The 26,463-nt window shown below is 44.2% G+C and overlaps 1 protein-coding gene across 1 annotated transcript in view; it reads right to left on the reverse strand.

Moving 5' to 3' along the window:
• ATRNL1 (attractin like 1) overlaps window positions 1–26,463 on the reverse strand; it is a 2,333,760-nt gene that overhangs the window by 52,243 nt on the left and 2,255,054 nt on the right. The gene's annotated exons all lie outside the window — the stretch shown is intronic.

Here is a 26,463-nt window from a genome sequence, read left to right on the forward strand (position 1 = left end):
TTCAAAAGTAACTGTCTGAAGCTTTTGATAGTTTCTGTGAGGGATGTTTGTGGGTGTCATCAATCTCTGTTTATCATCAGGCTAGAGAGTGAAATAAAAACTGTTTTACTTGTCCTATGAGCGTCATCAGGTCAGAGATCATGTGGAGTCGCTGCCTATGACATCATCAAGGTGCCCGGAACAAAGAACATGTAAGGTCACTACTTCTGCATTCTATGATTCAGTGGAAATAAACCCTTCCGTTTATTTTCAGTGTTGCCTGAAGTGAGCGCCTTGTCCTGAAATGAACCCTGCGACAGAGCAGAATCCTCAGACGCCCAAGTCAAGGCAGCAAGGAGAGCAGACACTCCATGTGATCTTAACCACAGACACCAGAAGATAGATGTGTCAGGCCTGCTATTTTCCTCTACAGTGCTGACAAGCGAAAACAAACCTAAAAAACACTTGGCGGCTGTCAAGGTAAAATGTGTACAAGGTGAGCCAGCAGACAATAAACAAAAAAGTCAAGCGTAGATGACATGACGCACCGGGAAGCGCGAGATCCCATCTGATGTGGCCCGAACAAAGCTGTGCAGGAAACAACAACAGATTTGAGATGTGTAGGTGTCTGAGCCCTTTACATTTTTTATCAATCATCATAGCTGTTTTCCAATAAGCTTGGCTCATGTCCCAGTTAACGTGAGGAGCAAGGGGTCCACTGAGATAAGTCAACTGTTCCTTCCATGCTCACGAGGGAGCATCTTGGATCTGTGAGGAGAAAAACAGTCTCTGAACAAGTGGGAGATACACATGCATCCTTAAAGAGCCATCTTTGTTCGGTCAGGGTCTCATTCGTTAATGTGCAGCCTTTGCAAAATTGCTAAATTTGAGGAACAATGAACCATTAGTAAAAGAGTGTCTCTCTTAATGTAATGTTTTAATATAATATATTTCTCATTAAATAGCTTAGATTGTTTTTAACTATTTGGATTTTATATAATTGTACAGTTGCTTTTTTATCATATGTTTCATTAAATAGATTTTATATGATTGCCTCTTGGGTCCCTTTAAGACTGGCAGTGAGTAGTCTATGATTGCGTTGATGATGGTATGTGACTGTTGATTCCTCCAAGAGATCCCTCGCTGTTGATACTGCCTTTGTACAATGCCTTGACCAACAAGGACGTCTTCTCAGTGCCACCCCAATATGGTGGTGAAGGAGGAGACGAGGTTCACCAGTAGGGGAGAGAATACCTACAGTAAGAAAAGCCAGGTTTTATGGTTTTACTAACCTGGCAGAAGGCAACGGGTTTCATAGGAGAGCAAAGAGTACAGAGCTAGCATAGAGGCCTTAGCAGAATAAAGGATATGTCCAAGTTTCTTTTTTCATTTAAGCATATTTTACGAGAAAGGAACATATCAAAAAAATTAGCAGAGAGCACTGCGAACTATTCACCAGCTAAACAAGACATATTGTTGTGGCCAACAACCATCATTAACATGGTGCTTAAAATGTCGGGGATATCAACAAGGTTATATGCTAGCTTAATTTCTTTACAGCTACTTGTTTTTTTTGACTCATCTCATATGACCTCCGTAGCTATAGCACCCATTCGATCTGTACCACCACTTGTACCTAATAGCTTGGTGGTTCCACTCTCAGCTGATGTTCTTTACGGGGGATACCCATAACATACAACTTGAGCTGACCAGAGGTTTTAATCATTGGGTCATTGTCCTGTCCCTACACTCAACCAGATGTCGCATCACCCAGAAGATCCAGAAGATCCCAAAACTGTCCCTTCTCTGAACTTTCCCTGTAAACATTTACTCTTTGGTCCAACGCTCTAAAATATCTAACAGAGCTCCACCAAGCATTCCAAGTGGGAGGAGTCGTCTGGCGCCACAGTTTACAGATCTCCCTACTGGCCAGCAAAATCAGGTAAAAGACCAATCTTTGTTGAGGCCCTATCGAGTCCAGAACTCCCCCCCAATACTGGAGTAAAACCAAATAATATAAGAGGTGGGCTTACCTCTATATTGCAACCCAAGGCTCCGGAAATAGTCTTACCCACATCTATCCAGAATTCTTGTATCCTGGAACAGGATGCAAATACGTGGATGTCATCCGCGTTCTGATGGCCGCATCTCGTACAACTGGCTCTCCACCACCCTTGGATAACTTGAGGGGAGACCAATAAATTCTATGGAGTGTAAAACAGTGGTTTTTCCTGAGTGCAGCCGATTTAATCCAGGGGTAAAGAATGTCTAGAGATATTCGCCATAAGGACTCCAGATCTTCACTCGGCAAGCAGGTTCTATATGGTTGATCCATCTTCTTATCTGTAGCTGCCAGGAGATGGTTATACCATTGTGCCACTTTTTTTTTTTCTGGGAGCTGGATCCTGTAGCTCGCATTCCATATTGTTATCATCCATGATTGGCCAACGTTGACCCTTACACTAGGAAGAGAGCTGGAAAAACGTAAACCTGGACAGGGTGCAGTTGGTAATGCGGTTCCAATATTCCCAGGGATGACATTTATCACCCAGGACAAGATCTCTCCAATGTACAACCCCTGCCTCTTTTAATGGATAAGCAAGGGAGTTCAAAAGACACTCAGGTGTACCAGGAGAATCCCAAACTGGCGCCCAGTCGCTATAATAAGATAGTCCCAAGAAGTTTTGGCAGTCCGACCAGAGCCTAGCCACCGAACGCAGAGTCTTTAAGCGGTTTTAAAAAAAAAATGTGGGGAGCCAAATTTATACATAAAACCCAACTCCTCTTCCCCTACTAACATTGCTTTAAACATGCAGCCTATCAGTGAACTGTCAGGGCAGAGCAGTAGCATTCTACAATTCTTTAGTTGGTAAGCCCAACAGTACAACTGGAAATCTGGGAGAGCCACCCCCCCTCGCTGGAGTTTGCACCTAAGTTTGTTCCAAGATAACCGGATTGCTTTATTTGCTCAGATGAAGGAAGATATCTTGCTCTGAATTTTGAGGATGTCAGATTTAGCAAACTGTAACGGAATGTTGTTAAAAAGGTAAGTGTATTTTGGGAGTACACACATCTTGATCAAATTAACTCGACCGTACAATGATAATGGAATACTCTCCCATCTTTTAAGTAGGATATCAACCTCCTTTGAGACTCTGTCTAAATTAGTCTTGGGGATTTTCGCAGGGATTTACAGCTACTTGTGGCCAATTTATGAAGTGAGATATTTTGCTAGGTGGCATGTGCAGGACTACTATCTAATACAAAACAAAATTATAGCTTGGATGGTACTTGACATCCAGCAAATAATACAAACTAACCTACTAAGACAAAGGTGTGTTAGCCATTATTGGGAAGGGTAAGGTCCCCTGTGTGGCCCTTAAGAGCATGTGTGTCATTGCCTCAAATTTACCATAGCAGGCTGTTACCTTTTGACTTCTGCCTCAGAACACATCATGCGTGTGTGCTGGAGGTACTGTTGTGACACAGACTGAGATCCAGATAGGGGCTTTTTAGTCTAGAAGAGCACACCATGGGGGCGTGGCTAGCCACAGATCAAGATGGCCGCTAATTAGACAGCTATGCCGAACCGATTCCAAGTTTTCTCCTGTAAATCCGTGAAACATGCGTCACGGGGCTGGGGGCTGTGGTCTGTGCACAAGAAGACCGGAGAACCTGCAGTGCCCGTCGATGCCGAGGAAAGATCCAGATTGGTCCAGGAGACTGGCCTGGAAAAAAGCGCTGCATACAGGTCTGGAGACGCGGGCTAAACTATTGAGACGTGGCCGCCACGTTGTGAGCCGCGAGTCTCCACAGAGGCAAGTGACTAGGGGCGGGGCCCTGGTTACTGGACCGGGCGACTGGGTGGTGCCGCGCCCCCGAAAGGTGAAGCAGGCTCTGTGCCCGAACGCCCAAGCACCAGAGAGAGGGATTCGTGAGTCGGCTGGGATCGAGAGAAGTGACACGGTGAGCCCGGTTGTCTCCCCGCCTGGCGGCAGCTCCTGTGATTGACTTTGCGTACCAATGACCACCTCCTATGTGTGGCTGACTGGGGGGCCTCCGGTCACAGCCTCAGTCAGCGACGGGGTACCGACGGATAGAGCGGGGCCCCTTTCCCAGAGCTGTTGCCAGGTTGAGGTGGGGCCCTCAATATCCAACAAATTGGATATTTCCAGTATCACCTATGGATACACTGGATGTTGGTTCAGTATGACGCTAATTCTGTGTTACATTGCACTTTTATGATTTTGTCACTCTAGTAGCAGCTTTGTATTTCCTTATGGTTCTGACGAAAGCCCAGATACTGTTTGATCGGAAGGGCTGAAACATGTTGACCGTTTGTGTACAACCAGCAGTCTAATTTCCATACTGCTGTGGCACTGCTTTTTTAGTCCTGCCAGTGGGAACAAATCAATAAAGCTAGCTCTATTTGTAGCTCACTAGGTAGTTTTAAATCACTTTGTTTATCATTTGCGCTGCGGTTTTGTGTCATTGTATCTCACTTATCACGGGACTTTATGATCCCTGGAAGTAGTAGCTTCATCTTTAAAACATCCCTGAGCTCCTCCCTCATAGTGAGGGGGTTGTAGCCCTCGGTGGAACTAGGTTTTTCCTCCGAGAGGAGATTCCCCAATGATGAAGCATGTCACCTTTGGTGAGTGAGGGTAATCGTCCTAAAGGGACTTTTCTCCTTTGATAGTTGATATACCCTTTCACAGTTTGTTTTTCCAGACACACTTTGTTCATTGTAGACCCGGAAAGGTTTTGTGTTATAAGACCTCCACTCTCTCACAATATTGCCGGACTCATTATTGGCCATAGACCTAGCCGCATCTGGTCATCCTGAAGTCTGCACAGTAGTAGTGGCGCCTACCAGACACCACGAGGCACTGCACGGATCGGCGACCCCTGGCAGTGATCAAACTGAGGGGGACTGCCATCTGAAGAGGAACGTTAAGGAAAGAACAGGCAGGCCCGAGCTGCCACAGCCTGGAAGGGGGGCTGATGTCGGTGGGTCGGGAGCAGGCGCAACACAGAGGCTGAAAGTGCCTTAAGGAACCGTCTAATCCAGGCCAACCTGGAAGCAGTGGCTGGGAAACTGGGAGAGGTTGACCCACAAACCAATCACCTACTCCGTCTAAAGCAACAGGAGCTGCACAACATAGCAGAAGGAAAGGCTAAGGACTATGTCGTAGCATCTCAGAGGAGACTATATGAAATCACCCAGCTCATGGCATGGCTGGAAAAAAGGGACAAAGAAAGAAACTGGGCACTAAAAATAAATGACCCTGACGGGGCAGCCTGCGTAGCAGGTGATAACATAGTCCCAGCCTTTGCACAGTATTACGAGCAGTTATACGAACCCTCCTTGACAAGAACTAAATTGGAATGCACCGAATTCCTTAGTGACTCCAACCTCTTAGAACTGTCACAAGAAGATAGAGATAATCTAGATGATGAGTTCACTGCACAAGAAATAAGCAGTGCAATTAGGGCTCTACAGTCAGGCAAGGCGGCCCACCTCAATGGCATACCGGTCGAACTCTATAAGGGGATCACTACCCTGGTAGCCCCTTACATGTTAGATATGTTCAAGGAATCACTGGACCGGGGAGAACTTCCGGAAGACCAAAGACTGGCCACGATGGTAGTGATCCCGAAACGAGGCAACCCGCCAGAGGACGGTTCCTCCTATAGGCCAATCTCCTTGCTAAATGGGGAGGCAAATGCACTGGCCAAGGTCCTGGCAACCAGACCCACCATAGTAATAACTTCCTTAGTCCACCCTGACCAATCTGGCTTTATGCCACACCGAAGCACTCGACTGAACCTGCAGACCTTTACGGAGTCCTACAGGCATCCAAAAACATGCCAAAGCTCAAAGCCCTGCTATTGTCCCTAGACGCTCATATGGAGTTTGATAGTATAGAGTGGAAATATCTATTTGCAGCACTGGAGCAGTTTGGCTTTGGCCCTAGATTCTGTGCCTGGGTGAAATTACTCTACACAAGACCACTGGCCAGAGTGAGGGTGAATGGAGTGGTTTCAGGGCAAGTTGCGTTGAAAAAGGGTACTAGGCAGGAATGCCCACTCTCGCCCATGTTCTTCGCATTAGCATTGGAACCCCTAGGGGAATGGATAAGAAGGGACCTGCTGGTAAGAGGCATACCAAAGGGGGGAAAGTTGGAAGAAAAGAATCTGACTGTATGCCGACTATATAATATACACCACCAAACCCAGATCAACTATTCACCGTACTCTTCATATATTTCAGCTGTTTGGGAGCTACTTCGGCTACAAGATCGACTGGGACAAATCCCTTGTCTTCACGCTGACAGGGGAAACACCAAAAATGCCCCATGGGGGAAGTGTATAGAGGTGAGGGATACATTTAAATACTTGGGCATTGTGATATCACGCACAGAAGCCGACTTTCAGGAGGACAACCTATGTTGCGCACTGGAGAACGTTGCTGCTCTCACTAATGGGTAGAGCAGCCCTTTTTGAGATGATGGTGCTGCCTCACCTTCTTTATTTCCACCAAAAAAAAAAAAAAAATCCCTCTGGAGGTTTTTTTCATAAAATAGAGTCACAAGTTAGACAATTTCTATGGCATGGAGGGAATTCCAGAATCGCGCTACACAAATTACAGAGAGTGGTCTATGAAGGGGGCTGGAACTCCCGGATATCTGTAAATACTTTTGGGCCACACAATTTGTCAACCTTAATGATTGGGTCTTTGTGGGCACGGAGGAGCCAGCATATCGAATGGATCACCACTCAATGAGCCCGAAAGGCTATCAAGATGCACTATATAGTAAGGGCCAGGCAAGTAAGCTACCAGAACATACACAAACCACTATACGACTCAGGAGGGAAGGAACTAAATTCTTGGGATGGGAAGGTAAACTCATGGAGCGAACACCCCTGCGGGATAGCGACCTACTGAAAGAGGTACGAGGGCTACAGGGCTTTCGCGCTTGGGTGCTGCTGGGCATTGAGTATCTAGGCGATGTCTGCAAAGGTCAGAAAATGATAGATTTCCGAACCCTACAAATAGACTATCAAATGCCAGACACTGAACAGTTTCGATATACACAATTGCAACATGCCTTTAATGTACACATATCGGCGGGAGAACAAATAACCAAATATGCACCATTAGAAGACAGAATACTTCAAGACCCAATGACCGCAAAAGCCACCACCCTCATATACAAAATAGTTAATAGATAATGCGCTGGAATCACTGGGGGCCCTGAGAGTAGCATGGGAGAGGGATGTTGGGACTCTAGAAGACGACGACTGGGATGAAGCTATACAAAGCCCTAGATAAGTAGCCATGAAAGCACGATTCCGCCTCATACAGCTTTGAATCCTGCACTGGTCATACACAACTACAACCAGACTATACAAAATTGGCAAATGCGATTCTAGCAAATGCATGAGGGGATGCAAAGAGGAGGGCTCTTTTCATCATATGCTTTGGGGCTGTGCGGGGTTGCAACATTACTGGGGAGAGGTCACAAGAGCGATGGCGGAAGTCACCGGACTGCCGGTCCCACTGGATGCCAGATGGCATATACTATATATCACTGGGGAGGCCAGGTGGCTTTCAAGTTCCCTACATCCTGGTCATTTGCATATCTAATGTGGGATAAAGATGTTGCATATGTACACCATTTACCATGTGTAAGGAAAATGTATGATAAAGGGGATCATAGCCATACTAGGATCCATTTTGTATTTGCTACACTCAAGTGGTACCTACGATGGTGGATTGAAGGGAAAGCCGAGCCAGGAGTAGTGAATTGTAGGGCTCTAACCAGGGGATTTAAGAGATGTCCACTGCCAACTCCCCTTTCCAGGTTCAGGTGTAGATTCCTGGGATCTTCGATGACTGCTGCAAGGAGTGTTCCCGTTAAATACCTGCTAAACCTCGGATTTTAGAATGTAAGCACAGCTTTTGATGCTGCCATCACTTTGAAAGAGAAAATATAGAAGAGAACACTAGAAATACTTTGTCGAGACTGGGGATTATGATATCCCAGTGATACATGTGGTAAATAAAATAAATATTACCGGACTGAATTTCATGCGGAATCTTAAAATAAAGTAAAATAGCTCAAAATAACAAGAGGCAGAATCCGTGGTATAAGAGGTTTTCTAATGGGCTTTATTCCATTCAAAATGGCCGACTCGAGTGGCGGCCTTCAGGTTCCGTCACCACGAGGGTTCAGGAAGTGAAGTACAATATTTTGTTGATAGACATACATTTTTATAATAAGTGCATTACAATGAAACGAATGTAGAAGGCGTAACATTTGATAAGAAAAATGACGTGACAGTGACATAATCGAAACTAGGCGTAATAAGGAATAAAAGAAACATAATTGGTTAGGATTATCAAACATAGGTGGATCTATAAGATAATACTTGGCATAGATGCGCGCGCGGCAGCATGACGTGTGATTGACGTGCAACTAGGGGGTGAAGGGGACTTGACATTTAGCTCTACATGTGGAGACGAGAAGTCTGGGGGGTCAAGTCAACCTAATCCCAAATCATATCTAACATCCTATGTTTAGAGAACTATGTTATCCACAAGGAAGGACACTCGGACAGAATCTATTCTATACTGACTATGTGTGTGTACAAGCGTCTAAGTGTCTACACTGAATGCGAGGGGATGGGAATATTCCATGGTGACAGGGCTATGAATCACTTGCAGGAGGACGGAAAGGCTGAGTCCTTTGCTTGTGAGCTAAAGGAAATGTTTACCTAAATCACTGGACAGGAATGCATCGGCTGAAGAGCAAAATAGATAATTCGAAGGTGAAATACAGCTTCTTGGCAGGCATGCGAAAACTGGCCGAGGCAGGCACCGTTAGCTGCACAGGGAGTAGGACAAAGTTCATGGATACAGATGCGAGCTCAAGCTGAAGCTGTCAGAGACAGAGAGCAGGGAAAGGCTTTGAGGACAGAATCGGGCCTACTCGCCTGAACTGTAAAAATGGAGTAACTTAGCCATATAAAGTCGGTGGCCTTTTATACTTAGGAATCGAATATCCAGCCCATTGATGGCGGATCTGACAGAGAACATGTTGACGGTAGACACACATATGTTTGCGTCTTAGAAACTGGAACTGGAGGGAACATACATGTACTTGTAACATGCATATAGAACCGTTGGGGTCCAAGATAGGGGACATAACTGATCAGGAAAATCCACATTTCCACATTCCCTCCTTGTCCCCTACTTGCCCTTCAAGAGATATCAATCTTCATCATTCCATCGATTTGCTCATGGAGCATCATTTCTTCTTCCTTCTTCTTCCGGGATCTTGAGCGAAAACCTTGATGTGGAATACACGATGTGGCACACAGACCACAAATCGCTGGTCCACATTGCAGGCATAAACAACAACTGAAGAGCATAAGAAGGCCAATACCTAGGAAGGATAGAACTCTCCATCCCCAGGCTGATATCACACTCCAAAACCACCCGGACCACGTCCAAGTGCCTGGATTCTCGTGTATCTGGCTTACAATCTTATGAAGGCGTGTTATGGCTTTATATACAGATGGCGAATTTTCTGGTATGAATATGCAGCAGCTGGATCCGATGACCCTGCAAGCTCCGCCCCTATCGGCCAGGATGACGTCAAGGACAAGACGATTCTGGAGAACAACAATTCTCATCACTGATTGTTCCTCTGTCAGATTGCCTAGGGCGGCTATAGTCTCGTTTACTACAGCTTCAAGAGTCTTGGTGAGTCTGCGTATCAGCTTACTATTTGATATTGTACCTATATAGGGAAAGATACCTTTATTGAAATCTACATACTTGTCCCATGCCGTCTCAGTATAATCGACAACTGGGAGATCTCTTCGCTCTCTATTGTGTACTAAATGAACATTTCGATAATAATCAGGGGGGGCTAGGAAAACAGGTGGCAGAAGGAATGCGATGTAACAGGTACCATCCCAATCTAGAGGCAGAAGCATATATGCCGTCTGACCACATATAAAGTAAGAATGGCGAGAAGCTCTAAATGAAGATTTGCCTTGATCACTATATTCTACTGTAGTAACGCATTGGCTATGGCCCATATGTATGGAACCAACTTTTCTTACACATAATTCACCCTTAACTGGAAATACTGACATGGTGGGCAGAATTAGTTCAACTTCGGATTTGACATTCAAAATCATAAGATTAGGCGTAAAATTACCTAATTTATACACTTCATTTTCTAAATCAGTTCCTGTTCTACTGGGGTGACCCTCCTTATTAGGGTGACAGACTTTGAATAAAACTAGATTCAGATTTCCCCATATCCAATGTTGTTGATAAACTGCTGTGTCTGGGTCTATGGAATTTAATAAACTAAACCATGCTCCACAGGAGCCATTGTGTGTGAATGGATGTGGAAAGAAAGGCAGAACTCCTTTGTTATTCTGATAGGGAGGGAGCCGGCCACACACCCAACAATTGGTGGCATTACTAGTCTGATGGGAATGATGTAACATACTAATGAATGTGTTATTGCGCAGCGCAAGTCTATAGGACAACTCATGTGGGGGTAGGTCACTAAAAGAATGTTCTGCAGCAACACTATAAACATGTCTAGAGATAGGATGATATATGTGCAAAATCACACTCGTAATAATTACTAAAATACTCAACAAAAACAAAATTAATAATGTCCTTATACAGTAGCTACGCAGTGATTTACAATACGCCTGTCGTTTCAACATTTCTCGGGTATTTTCTCTACTCAGGTCCAAGGGATACATGTCGGAGACAATTCAACCGCTTCACCTTGGAGAGGACTTAAACAATCAAATTGCTCGACTGTTTGGGCCTAAGCTTTAATTTATAGCACTGAGAGTCATTCTGTTCAACAAAAGGAAGTTTTGAATCAGTCTGTGAGGGAGTGCAGGGCACAGTGTCTATATCTGAAGGTAGTCCATGAAATTTTTTGACGTGACTTGAATGAATCCACCCTTTGCGTCCCTCGATCTTCACGGCTGTTCTTGTGGTCAACAGGACCAACTTGGGTGCTTTCCACCTGGGCTCCAGTTGACTTTTCCTGTCGAAATTTCTCACAAAGACAAGATTACCCGGAACAACGTCATGGGGTTTCGCCTCAGTGTTGTCGGGAAAGGCTGCAGCTACCTGTGAACGAGAAGATTGTAGTGCAGACATCAAGGAAGCCAAGTAATCTGTCAGCATGTTACAGTCAATGTCAGTTATTTTGCGTGGTATAGGCGTCCCCCACATATTCGGTGGTCTACCAAAGATCACCTCATACGGGGATAGCCCTGTTCTAGAGTGTGCTACCATTCTCATGTAAAAGAGTGCAACTGGTAATGCTACTATCCAGTCGACACCTTTCTCTCTACATATTTTGGACAGTCTGATTTTCAGTGTCTGGTTATGTCTTTCTATGAGACCTGCTGCCTCGGGGTGTCGGACACAGTGGAATTTCCACTGATATCCCAACAAAAGTGAGACATGTTTCATTAATTCGGATGAGAAAGGCTGACCATTATCTGAATATACAACACGTGGTAAACCGTACCGTGGGAAGAATTCTCGAACTAGCTGTTTGGCAGTAGTCGGGGCAGTGTAATCTGATACGGGATACGCCTCTGTCCAACGGGAGAGAGCGCAGACAACTACGAGAACATATTTGAATCCTCGACAACGTTCCATCTGAATATAATCCATCTGGAGGACTTCAAAAGGATGGTCAGGAGGCTGAAATCCACCCTGCTCTACGGGAACACTCTTTCCTGGATTAAACTGACAGCATATCATACAGGTACGAACTTTTTGTTTAGCTGCTGCTCGTAAATGTTTGTTGAACCAAATGTGCTGAATACTGTCTAGCATAGCCTTCTCTCCTAAATGTGCTGGACTGTGAACTGTAGCTATAATGGCTTGAACCATGGAATCAGGGAGAAACCATACAGATTTCTCCTTCGTCATCCATCCTTGATCTGTCTGGATCCCTCCTAGTTCAGTCCACTTCTTTATTTCTTCTGCTGTGGCATGTGTCTGTATGTCAATTACGTCAAGTGCGGGATCCTTAATTGTCATACACTGTGTTGGTGTCTGAACTATTGGCTTTGTCATGTCTAATGTGCGATTCTGAGCAGTCTGTTTAGCTGTTCTGTCAGCTAAATCATTTCCTTGAGAAATGGTATCAGTAACCTTCGTGTGTGCTTTACATTTCATAATCGATATAGCAGTGGGTAAATGTATTGCGTCTAACAAGGCATGAATGAGGGGTCCGTGCTGAATGTGGGCACCATGGGAAGTTAAATAACCTCTCTCTCGCCATAACACGCCGAAGTCGTGTACAACTCCGAATGCATAACGTGAGTCAGTGTATACATTAACTTTCTTATTTGTGGCTTGAATACAGGCTTGCGTTAGAGCAATAAGTTCTGCTGCTTGGGCTGACAAAGTATCTATACAATTTGTCTCAATAACTTCAGTGTCTGTTGTGACTGCATACGCGGCCACTAAATCTCCTGTACTTGTTCTCATGCACGATCCGTCTACATACAACGTCAGGTCTGGATCTAACAATGGAACGTCTGTCAAGTCTTGTCTAGGTTTCGTCTTTATTTCAATGATTTCAACACAATCATGAGCTAGTGGGTCTGTTCCAATTACAGGTAATAGTGTAGCAGGATTCAATGTATTACACCGTCGGATCTCTATGTGTGGTTGAAACAATGTCAGTTCATAACCGGTAAGTCTTGCTATGGTCAAGTGTTGTGTTTGTGTTCGGTTCACAAGAACCTCTACTGCATGTGGTACTTGTACTGTCAATGGGTGTCCTAATACTATGGCATCGCTTTGTCTGATTGCTAAAGCTGTCGCTGCCACTGACTTCAGGCATGCAGGCAAAGCCTGAGCTACGGGATCTAATGTACTGGAAAAATAAGCACATGGCTTGCGTGATCCTGCTTGATCCTGAGTGAGTACTGACAAGGCAGTACCTTCGCGTTCTGTAACAAAGAGTGTAAAATGTTTGTTATAACATGGTGTTGCTAAAACAGGTGCTTGACATAAAGCTTCCTTTAGGCTTTCAAAAGCTTGTGTATGTTCCTGAGTCCAAGGGAGAACAGTCGATGTGGCTGCCTCCTGTGTGGTTAACTGAATGAGTGGTTTTGCTAGAAATGCGTACTGAGGGATCCACTGCCTACAATATGAAGTGAGGCCTATGAAAGCTCGCACCTCCTTCTGTGTCTGGGGTATTGACATATTAGCAATTAACTGGATGCGATCTGGTGTAAGCTGCCTTCCCTCCTTGGACAGCGAGTGACCAAGATAAATAACTCGCTGAACACAGAATTGCAGCTTAGAAGGGGACACCTTGTGCCCCTTGTCGGCTAGGAAATGTAAAACTGTCAGAGAAGCTTTTTCACATTCTGGCTCGCTTCTCGCGGTGATCAGCAGATCATCGACATATTGAAGCAGTGCTGTATTGACTGGCATGTGGATACTGTCAAGTTCTCGTTTCAGTGCTTGGCTGTAGATGCTGGGGCTTTCTGTGAATCCTTGGGGAGCGCGTGAGAATTTAAAGCTGCGTCCATTTAAACTGAATCCGAACAAGTATTGGCTTTCCGGATCTATTGGGACGTTGAAAAAGGCATTCTTGAGATCGATTACAGTAAAAAATGTTGCTTCGGAATCAATTGCTGTCAACAATGATGATATATCAGGGACCACAGGGAATTGTGGTACAATACACTTGTTTAGTTCACGCAAATCAATAACCAATCGGTACACTGGTGGGGCCGTAGGATCAGTTCGTTTAAGAATCGGAATTATCGGTGAATTACATACATTGGAGTCTGTTTCTACAACTACTCCCTGGGCAATTAGCTCATCAATGATTTTCAGCAAAGCCACTACAGCATCATGCGGTAACTTGTATTGTCGCATTCGTGGTAGTACCACTCCTGCTTTCAATGTAACTCGATAGGGTGTAATGTTCATGCAGCCAACATCCGTAGGGCCTTGTGCCCATAGATGTACTGGTAAAGTCTGTAGTCGGGGATCCATGTCTCTAGACACATAGTGACCTTTAAAATCACGCAAAAACAATCTTACTCCTTCCGGAGAACAACATATTATGGCTCCTAGTGCTTTCAGAGTTTTAATTCCTAACAGATTTTCTGGGCATGATTTAGTAAGCAATAAATCTGTAGTTCGTGTCAAAGGTCCTATCGTAAGTGGTAGAGGCTGTGATACTTCATTAACAATAGGTTTTCCCGAAAAACCAAGGGAAACATTTTGAGAGCCTGAGAGGGGTGCCCCTGGAACTTCACTACGTTTTATTGTTGTTCGACTTGCCCCTGTATCGAGTAAGAATTTTCTATCCTGACCTAATAATTCACTATGTACATAAGGTCCTTCTTGATCTACCGGAATCTCGATAAGCGGTAAGTCAACTTCCCTCTCTAGGCTGGTTCATGCGTAACGCTGATACTCAGGGTATTCATACTGTGCAGTCTGATACATTTGTCGTGTTGTAGTTTGTGTGGCAGTAGCGGGCAACGGTGGTGCAGCTGGCACAAACTGTATGGGTTGCTGTGAGGCTGGCATGGACTGTTGCTGAACTGGCATGGACTGTCCATGCTGCATAGCTCCTTGTTCATTCTGATCTTGTCTAACTAATCGTGGTCTCTCCTTTGCAATACCTGTAGCTATATTACGTTTCAGGACGGGACAATCATGTACATAATGGCCTAGTTGTTTACAATAATTGCAGGTTCCTTTTACAGGAACTGCAGAATCACCAGAATGTGTCACACCCTTTTTGTGACCATCTGCTGGTACTGTCTGAGAAACTAGCATTTTCATTTTTGTATCCTTCATGCGTCTATGCTCGTGTTCTTGTTCATCCCTAATTCTATTGTGATGATACTGTAACATTTGTAGCATTTGCGACGGAGTGTTACTTTGCCAGGTACTCTCGAATTTCAATATTCTATTCTTTACTGGAGGTAATGCATTTTCCACTAATTTTGTCACAAATAAATGTGGATATGAATCACTACTTGCTTTTATACCACTATTTATACCAAAACATTTTTCAAATCGAGCATAATAATCGCTTGTGTCTTCATCTTGCTTTTGTTTACAGGCTGTGATTGCACCCCAATCTTCCTTTTTTGTAGTTAATAAACGTGGCAGTACCTGTACTAGTAAACCTGGTAACAGTTTAACTTTATCCCCGAGCCCTGAACCTGCAGTTCGGCCCCTTTCTTCCTCTGCTAATGCTGTCCAGTCTATCTTTTGGTCTCCCACTTCCCACTCTTTTTCTTTCAGTTTTTCATAAATGCCAGCAGGCAAAAGCACCTTTAATATCGTCATAATATCAGGAAAGGTGTACTCTCCCATCAGTAACATATCTTTAATTTCTCGGTGGAAACCCGCTGGGTCTTTATCATGGCTGGGTACCACTTTCTTCATTTCTAATAATTCCATTTTTGATATGGGTGTGTAAACAAATACTCGATGAAACTCATTGTCTTCGCCTTTTATTGGGTGCACTTCCCGTAAAGGATTTTGTCTATCCATGTAGTACGGTGCTCTTTCTCTGGGGGGCAGGGAGAGAGAATCTGGATTTACAAAAAGGACGTACTGTTTACGTGACACTAATATCTCTTTAATTAACTTGTTACTAGAACCTCTCCATCTGTTCGTGATTAGTTCCGTTAATATATCAGGTAAAGGACCAGGGTCAGCATGTTGGCTCTTATATAATATGAGGAGTTGCTGAATCATATAGATTCCAGCTAAACGTTGTTCATCTGTACTAAGATTAAAAAACGTGTGTGCTACGGTCTCATCACCGTATTTTTCAGGACTGTCAATCCAGTGAACGGCTGATCTGGCTAATTCTTGCTCATCCATGGAATCGAGGAGGTGGTAACCTCTTCGTTCTCGTAGTATTTTATCTGCGGCTTGAAACAAATGTTCAGGAGACTTCAAATGTATTATCGGCGTCGGATACGTTCTGCTATTATTTGGACATACAGAGTGTATGGGATCAGAAAAACATCTAGTATTTTCACAGGATCTTCCTCTGCCTACATAGGCTACGGTCTCTGACTGTCTTGCGGAATTCCCTGATTCGGACACTTCATCTTGCTCAAATTCGTCTGTTCCCAATCTCTCTTCATGAATACGTTCTATTTCTTTACGGATTTTTCGGCACATGGCTATTATACAATTTTGCTTATCGTGTCTCCCTTCTGATATATTCTGACTCCATCTTGTCAGAGTAAGCATTGCATTCGGGTCTACCCCCGGACGATCTTGATTTCTGATCACACAGTTTATGAGGAAACGTAACAGTTCCCCCTGTATCTCTACTTTCTGGAATTCCATAGCTCTGTTAATACATCCTGGATCTCGTCCTGTTTGAACAAAATGATATATGTTATCCAGATGCGTAGTCATTCCTGGTAACCTCGCTAAATACTCTGCGGCTCGTCTGATACGTAATGATGCCAGAACCATTTCATCCTCTTTACCAACCACTGGGTCATATCTACAATTTACAAGGAGTTCCTTAAGCGTACGTTCATTTACGAATTTTGGTGTACGTGAATGTGTTGACTCTTGAAAGACAAGTTTATTTATTCTAGGTGGTGTAAAAGTACTGCTAGCACCTCCCGTGGCCCCATCTGGGGCGTCGGGTGTGAATGGGTTCGTCGAACGTGACACAGCAACTATGGGTGTTGATACCCCTGTAGAGTCGACTGCGGAGACAGATGCGGAAACAGATGTGCTTGCCGAAGCTTGTGTCGGGACTTGCTGTTGCACGGGAACAGATACTTGAACCCTTCCGCCAGACGGTCTATGTGGTGCGGCGTTAGCATACTCGGGAGCTGCGTCATCTAGATATGAGGAAAGAAAAACATCTTCTGCGGTTCTGGGAAGCCCCTTTGGATGTACCTTAATTGGAAATAATGGGGGTGGCAAGTCTTTTGGTATCTCTGGAGCAGCCTTAGGTAATCCTTCGGCTAGTAGGGGATACATACCATTCATAAGAGCATTTCTTTGTCTATTTACTTGTTCTGATTTCGCTCGGATACCTTCCTCAATTAATAGATTTTCTTGAACTTTATTTGAACTTTCTTTACTCCTCTCTTCTTGTCTACGTGCTTTTTCTGTTCGTCTATGAGATTCTTTACGCCATAACTCGACAGCGTCTTTCTGTGACTGTCTGACCTTTCTTTTCCATAACTCTTCCTCCACTTTCATGATGCACTCTGCATCCCAGGTTCCCGCTGCGGGCCACCTTTGACTTTCTGGTAATCCCTTGGTATAATCTACCCATAGATCAAGAAACAATATGGCATCTAAGCCATGTTTATGGTACATGAAATGTCCTGGAGTGTCTCTAGGAGGAATAGGAACTGCGTCTTCAAGCACCCCTTTTCTGGTAGTAATCTGTCTTAACTTCGAGAAGAGCGGCATACTGACAACTGATCTGATACTTACTCTTGAACTTACTTAATACGAGAAACACAATAATGAACAGTGAACAATGAACAGTCATTCATACCACAATATGCAAGACATTTCCTGAATACTTTAAACATTAAACATTAAACATTTAATAATGGTCGACAATGATGACAGTCTGCTTAACTAATCACCACGCTGAATTCTTGACAATAACTGAATACTTCGGAATACTTGATATACTGCTAAACAGTACATATACACTGCTAAACAGTGCAGACCGGATTTGTGTACCCAAATCCGTCTTGACCGGCACAACCTATGTGCGCGTCAACACGCCTCCCCGGCGATGGTACTCACCGAGTAGCTCCTTGAAACGGAAGGCCTCAGAGAATGGACAGGACTCGATAACTGCGGACAGCGGACCCTCTGGACATCGGGCTTTCGGAAAACCTGGTGGGCCTCTGTATACCTCGGATCTTGCTCTCTCAGCTAGGCTCTGGTCGGGATACTTCGCACTTCTCACCGCCTCGTCTGGGTTGATCGCAGCCTCAGTCGCCACCGCTTGACCGGAGGGAGCTTACAGGAAATCCTGCTGGTACGCGTTTATGGTCCGTCCAGCTGTGGCAGGAGACCGGGCCTGCAACGCACCGCCGGCGCGTGAGATGAGAAAGTGTCCCTATTCGGGCGCCATTATGTGGTAAATAAAATAAATATTACCGGACTGAATTTCATGCGGAATCTTAAAATAAAGTAAAATAGCTCAAAATAACAAGAGGCAGAATCCGTGGTATAAGAGGTTTTCTAATGGGCTTTATTCCATTCAAAATGGCCGACTCGAGTGGCGGCCTTCAGGTTCCGTCACCACGAGGGTTCAGGAAGTGAAGTACAATATTTTGTTGATAGACATACATTTTTATAATAAGTGCATTACAATGAAACGAATGTAGAAGGCGTAACATTTGATAAGAAAAATGACGTGACAGTGACATAATCGAAACTAGGCGTAATAAGGAATAAAAGAAACATAATTGGTTAGGATTATCAAACATAGGTGGATCTATAAGATAATACTTGGCATAGATGCGCGCGCGGCAGCATGACGTGTGATTGACGTGCAACTAGGGGGTGAAGGGGACTTGACATTTAGCTCTACATGTGGAGACGAGAAGTCTGGGGGGTCAAGTCAACCTAATCCCAAATCATATCTAACATCCTATGTTTAGAGAACTATGTTATCCACAAGGAAGGACACTCGGACAGAATCTATTCTATACTGACTATGTGTGTGTACAAGCGTCTAAGTGTCTACACTGAATGCGAGGGGATGGGAATATTCCATGGTGACAGGGCTATGAATCACTTGCAGGAGGACGGAAAGGCTGAGTCCTTTGCTTGTGAGCTAAAGGAAATGTTTACCTAAATCACTGGACAGGAATGCATCGGCTGAAGAGCAAAATAGATAATTCGAAGGTGAAATACAGCTTCTTGGCAGGCATGCGAAAACTGGCCGAGGCAGGCACCGTTAGCTGCACAGGGAGTAGGACAAAGTTGATGGATACAGATGCGAGCTCAAGCTGAAGCTGTCAGAGACAGAGAGCAGGGAAAGGCTTTGAGGACAGAATCGGGCCTACTCGCCTGAACTGTAAAAATGGAGTAACTTAGCCATATAAAGTCGGTGGCCTTTTATACTTAGGAATCGAATATCCAGCCCATTGATGGCGGATCTGACAGAGAACATGTTGACGGTAGACACACATATGTTTGCGTCTTAGAAACTGGAACTGGAGGGAACATACATGTACTTGTAACATGCATATAGAACCGTTGGGGTCCAAGATAGGGGACATAACTGATCAGGAAAATCCACATTTCCACATACAGAAAGGATAAATACGAGGTGGATGGCACCTGAGTAAGAAGAAAACGTACACGACTCAGAGGACAATTGATGAGCCCTGAAGAACTCCTCAAACAGGACGAAATGCGGTGGCTACTGTGAAGAAAGAAATCTTAATGAGATCTGAGTGTGTAACCCCACCCCCTCCATGATTGAGCCTTGAACTGCTCGACTTTACTACCCAGAGGGTAGGATACCAGAAGGTGGGTGACCTTTTCTACGCGGCCACTACTTTGGATTGCCTTTACTTCGGATCGTTAGTGCGCAGAAACCATTACTTCGCATGGTTTTACTGCGCATGACCGTTACTTTGCAGGATATTCACATCGTTGTTATTATTTAGGCACTTCAGTTTGTAAAAAAAAAAAAAAATGGACGGCTATGAAGACGCAGTAAGCTGAAGCACTGGAAGGTGATCCACGAGGAGAGAGAGGTAAGTGAAGCTGTGTGTACGGTTGATTAGGTGTAGTGTAAAGTAGTGTATTTGGGTGTAGTGTATTGTATGGGGTCGGGAATGGTAGCGTTTGGGAGTAGGGAACGGACTGGGTTAGTGTTTTAGGGTTTAGGGTAGTGTTGTGAGGTTAGTGAAGTGTAGGGTAGTGGTTTAGGGTAGTGTAGGGGGGTTGTGATGGGTAGTGAATGAGTGTAGGGAAAGGAGTAGGGGAATGTGTATGTTCGTACAGGGGGTAGTGATTTAGGGTTTAGGGTAGTGTAGGGGTATTTAAGTAGTGTAGGGTAGTGTAGTGTTTTCGTGTATTGGTAGTGTTTTAGTGGTGTAAGGTAGTATGACACGTTATTGCGCATATCATTCTTATTACTAGGTAAGTTTTTACTTCGCATACATTAACACTTTCATTGTAATGGTATGCGAAGTAAAAACTTGCGTAGTAACGGTTATTGCTAAGTAATAACCGCGTAGTAATAGCATGCTAAGTAACGGCATGCGAAATAACGTCTCATATTCATACCAGAAGTAAATGGCTCTGATTCACTCAGCCTAAGCTCAGTGACCCCTGTTTGCCCTGGGACTTCTACAAAAGTTCCCACAACCATTAATTTTGCTGGGTAGCCTGTTTCTAAGCAATCCCAATTTATACAGGGGTTGGCTCAAAGTCTCATGGTTCATTAAAGAATGTAAGATAGGCTTAGAATAAATGTCACCGGACTGTTAACTTCCCAGTTAACGACTAGAGTGGGTTATTTACATTCTCATCGTTCAGGGCCAGATGTACATAGCTTTGGGTTTGCAATTACCTAATAGCGATTTTTTGTGATATCGCTATTAGGTAATCACAACCTGATATGTACAATTGTGTGTTTTATACATTTAGCGATTCCCAGTGGGTCGCAAATAGACCTACCTATTTAATAGCCATGAGGTAGGCCTCAATTTGGGACCCATTGAGAATTTCAAAAATCACAGGGATGGTGGCCTGCTGGGGTCAGCAGATCAAACACAAAGAGATGATGGACGGAGCGCTGAAACTTTTCAGACACTTACCCCTAGTCACAGATCTGGGTTGAATCCATCATCGTTATTAGTTCACTTTGCCACTCCAGTTCAGACCCAGCCATATGCAAATCGGTCTTGACCCTGTCCCTCATAGGAACAGTCCAGCCCGTACTGCCAAGCCAGGTCTTCCCTGTACCAGAAACAAGCATCCTGGGAGTGGTTTCGGGGTAACACCCCTCATCAGCCAGGCTAGCTTGAATCCAGTGGCAAAGTGAGCAAGGGACTCACGTCTTGGCATACCCTACCAACTTAGGGCGAACAAAGCAAACAAAAAAAATAGACAGAACGCTGAAACTTTTCAGACACACACCCCTAGTCACAGGTCTGGGATGAATCCATCATCGTTCTTTAGCTCACTTTTCCACCTCAGTTGAGCAGATCACCATGTCTGTGATTGCTTTTAAATAAAACAATGTTTTTTTAATGCAGCCCAAGATGTGTTTCAAAAATAAAATTGAAAAGTTTTATTTCCTTTTTTAAGAGTAGGCAGTGGTCTGTGGGGAAAACCTTTTTACAAACATTCACAAAGGGGGCGTGGTCTCTTAGGGTTCCCTTCCTGTTTGCGAATGGGTTACCAACTACTTGAAGTAGGCGGTAAAATGCGAATGTTTTGCGCCAGCATTTAGGTCGCAAATCATTCATACAGACCACTGCGAGTCGCTATTAGGAAGGGACGCCTTTACACAGCCCTTCCTAATATTAAATCACAAACCCATTTTGTGATTTGGTAATAGGTTACCGAATTGCAAAAAAGGGCTTTGTACATAACGGAATGCTTGTTTGTGTTTGCAAACTATTGACCAAAAAAACAAAAGCTTTCTACATCTGACTCCAGGCCTGCGGTTTCATGTGAGCTCTGGTCATGCCTTCAAAGTTTCACCTTTAGTCCAGTCTGAGCTGTACAAATGTAAACACCTCATTACCGTAATTTCTAAAGAATCCCCCCCCCCACACAAAAAATCTATCTTAAACATACACATCAGGTTAAGAACATTCATCACCATAACGTAGACGTGCCACGGTCTTTTCTCTGTTTCACGGCATCTGGATCTTTTTTTCAGTAATTCCATGGTTTTGATTTCAACCAATAATGGTAGATGGGCCCGGACCTATCAGATATGCACATTTTCCTCCTTTTTGTAAGTTATACAATGATTTATTTCTTCGCATGTACAGCAGCTTTGCAGTAATGTTCTGTGGTAAGTGGGATAATGGATGAAAAGCCAAGAAGCTTAGCTGGGGGTCCCCGCTGTTGGGGATGGATATGGCTGGGCAAAATGGCACACCCTGGTCTCTCATAACATAACACAGCACTGCACTGCACTGCACACATTCTAATACTATTGTAGATCTCAGTTCCCAAGAAATCCTTGGGATGTTCAATTTGCTATAACAATTCGCCAGTCTTAGTTTAAGGGGAATGCCAGAGATCACACTTCACTTTGCACAGATTTCTAGGGCAGGCACACAGGCAGTAACTTTTTGTCTCACACTCCAGCTCCAGATATGGCACTCTTATCACATCAGTAGAGAATGTGAGCATACCTTAGCTTCAAAGAGTCAAACATACAGTAATTGTATATTATTTAACAGTCAAGCGTACAGTAACCATAGACTAATTATCTTAGCTTTCGTAGAGATAGAGGATTAACCTCCTTCTATACATACCCAGTTCCTGTTTCTAGGCTCATATGGCAGCCTGTGCAAATGTCTACTCCTCAATCGAAGTGCTTGAAAACACAACCCAATATCAATAGGTTGCATTTGTTAAATAAGTCTACAACTACCCCAAGGAATTCTTATGTATCGTATTGCTACGGGGAGGTTAGGCCTGATGACTTCTCAGATTCCTTTTCACTTCTCATATTGCATACACAGGGGCAACGACCATTCATGCATTGGAATTGTTCTTATTCAGTGGCTTCCTAGGTCGGCTGTTGTTATGATTTGGTGAACAGACAGTTTTTCGTGCTTCCATTATATTAATACTGCTAATTTCATGTGCTCTGAGAAGGAATGTATTCAAAATATATGCATGATATTATCACACCTATTGCGGTGGGGAATGAACAAAATAAACATACCATAGCAACAACAAAAAAAACAACAAAAAAAAATATATATATATATATATATATATATAGCGCAACAACCAACCCAAGCAGAAATTACACAGCTGTGCATGGTTAAAAAACAGTTTATGCCCAAATCCTGCAGTGACATGAGTAAAGGGAAAAGTTCACTTGAGAGCACAATGGAATTGTAAACTTGAAAGAGTTTTTAGTTAAAGGCCAATTCGTGTTTAGTAAGCTTGAAAGCATTCATGATTTTGACGCATGAGTCCACCACCGCGCACTTCTTGGTTCCAAACAGATCGTGGCCTGATTAGACAATGGGTGCAGGAAATCAAATTAGAACAGAGTACATGGAGGTCTAAAGGTGTCTGATTGGACAATGGGTGCAGAGGAGTAAATTAGTTCAGAGCACACAGAGGTCTTAGGTGCACAATGTTGAAACCGCACACTTCACTTAAATTACATTTACCATGAACGCAGATGCATTCGCATGCAAAAGAATACTTAATTCACCAAGCATTGTTGGGAATGCAATAAAGAAGGTGTAATGGATTAGGTCAGAATCTAGGGTTATGGGGTCACATGTCATTGAGTGTTTTTTCTGTCCTAAATCTGTAACTTGCAAGTCACTTATTATGTACTGTTTGTAATCAACTATTGGACGATTGTCCATAAAAAGAGCTGCCTGCGAGCAGCAATTGGAGAAAGACTGAGGTGCAGTCGGTGTTGTGCGTGTTGATGGTTTTTCTCCCTGTCGCGATAGTAAATATTTGTCTTTGCATTGCCAAGAGGAGTCTGTGTGTTCCTTCATTTTTGAAGGTTTTTATCAGCCAGCAACACTATTAGATTCCCAAATAATTATATTTCTTCTAAGCTTACAATGGGGTTATATTCTATAGTAGTTACTTATACAGCAATAGATTGAATATGTCTCACCAAGATAGAACTACCCCCAAGATAGAAGCATCTATGTGAAGCCAAACAAGGGCATCATAGGACGACTGAATGACTATGACCCTGTGAGAAGTTATCGGTGGGCAAAGGTAAATTGAGTGTGAAAAAGTACTGTCAGACAGCCTTGATATACGGTAAGCATCTCATATGCCTGTGTGTGGGAGGAGTTGGGGTCTCACTCCTTTCCCATTGCAAGCTGTTGGAGTAGCCATAAGGGGGCAGCCTTCAAGACATCTGGGCCTTGTCACAAACAGGGCTGGTTCCACAGAGAGTAATGGCAAACTAGACCTGCTTTGAACCAAGACTCTTGTTCAGGCCAGGGCAGGTCCCTCTCGAGCGTGCATCCAGGTATGTGAAACACTGTCAACCCTGCTCCCAGTTCCTCCCAAGTGTCCAATTGTTTTGTTTTGAAACTAAGGCTTAATTTTTAAATCTTGCATACCAGACGTGCATGTTTTATGTTGGCCAAAGGACCTATTGTCAGCTAACAGTGGGCGTAGGCACTGCCCATCTTTTACCATTGGTTAACTTTCTTGTCATTCTCATTTGCTTGCTATTTATTCATCAACTTGTGTGGGCTTTACTTTCTCATACTGTATTTGTCTCTCCCCAAAGCATGAACAAAATTCCTCGTGTCTTTCCACTGCTCACTTTTTAAGCACTACATTTCACTTTTTGCCTAAGCAGTGCATGAGTTTTCCAGCTGTCTTCCTCATGTGCTCCAGATGTCTTCCGCCACACTCTGTGTTGCTCTGTCTCACTCGTGTGATTCTCCCAAACTCCCCTCTGTCTTGTGCTCGGCCACAGGTGTTTCTTCCCATTGCTGCATTCTCACCTTGTGTGCTTCCCTCCCCCACCTCCTCACGAAATTCTCTCTCATCCGTGTTGCTTCCCCCGTTATCTGTATTGCTTCCCCCGCCAGCGGTGCTTCCACTCCCCTCCCCTCCATGTTGCTTCTTCCCACCATGTTGCTTTAAACCCTTTAATTTATTCCTTCCCCACCTGCACCCTTCTTGTTTCTTCTCCCCAGCAGTACTTAAAAAAAAAAAAAGTTCTGCACTACCTTTTTCCTTTCTGTTTTACAAATCCAAATAGGATCTGTAAAGAAGAAAATGTAAAAAGCGACTGCCCCATTTTGTGGGCCTGTGCATGCGTGTTGCACCAGTCTACAAATGAGGCATGCAGGCCCATCTAAGCCTGTTTTTTGTGTACTCTTTAGCCATGCTGTACAGGATCAGGGATGCTGTGCAGTGATACTCAAAGTATGGACCGGAGGGGCGCTTGCGGCCCTCTTGAGCTTTACATGCAGCCCCCCTGGTGAACAGCAGCACAAGTTGCTGTTTAGTTGATGAGATATAACATTCATAAAAAAAAGTTAAATAAACGGGCACGCATTTATTAACCTGTAAATAAATTATTTAACATTTTTTTATACCAACTCACATAATCCCTGACCCACCCAGAGCCCCTACCGCCACCCTGCTGGCATCAGTGCGGCCCTCGGACCCACTACAGACCGTACTTTGTGGCCCCTGGGCAAATGTTTGCGAGTACCCAAGTTGTACAGCATCGCTAAAAACCACTAGCAAAGACAAGACCAATGCTTGTTCACTTTGGTTTTCTTAAGTGAGTGTTTATATTGTCTTACTTGGTGTTTTCCATCTTCACTTGTACAACACTTGTAGTTATGCACTTGGCATCAGATTGTTTTTACTTCCATTGTGACAGCCCCACACATCAATTACACAAATGAATGAATAAAATGAATGGGGTTATCCCTAAATACACCAGGGTCCGTATTATGTGATTAGCGCATTTTCATTGTTTGAACCAGGCACATCTTTCAAACGGTGCACCTAGCACAAACAATGAAAATGCGACCCGTTATGGTGAATGCGCTGCCTCCAGGGCTGCGCATTCCTGTGAACAACGGAGCAGCTGCTTTGAAGCTGCTCTGTGTTTTCTCACTGTAGGCGGCAACCGGCCTGCACTTTGATAGGGGAATAGAGATCTCCTTGCAGGCGGGTGCAGTGCGTGACTGCACCCGGCTGCAAGGAGTTGTCTGGGGTTCCATGGGACCCCACTAGGGGGCCCACTGTCAGTGAGCTTCTTTGCCACTGCACCCGCGTCTGCAATATGACGCGAGCACAGAGGCAAAAGGACTCCCTCATTTGCATGGGGCACGCCCGCATGCAAATGAAGAAACACCCTCTGAAGATCGCGCTGGGGCTTTATGTGCACCAGCGCTATCGGTATTACAGAAAGGGACGCACAAGTGGCTGTGGCACATTCTGTAATACCAAAGTGCTTCAGGGTCACGCAAAGTGGGCACAAATGCCCTGGGGTACTTGCATATATGGCCCCAGATGTTTTCACATTCAGTGGGTTTCTGCAAACTAGTTTCCAGAGGCGGAGAGGCACTTTGCGAGCATCCCAAAGTGCCATGTACAGACAAGACTGAGTGAGCTCACTGACGGGGGGATGGGGGGAGGACAAGGGATTCAGATACACCTGTGGAACCTGTTGCTGTATAACA

Source organism: Triturus cristatus, chromosome 1_2, assembly GCF_964204655.1.
Source record: "Triturus cristatus chromosome 1_2, aTriCri1.1, whole genome shotgun sequence".
Lineage (NCBI taxonomy): Eukaryota > Metazoa > Chordata > Amphibia > Caudata > Salamandridae > Triturus > Triturus cristatus.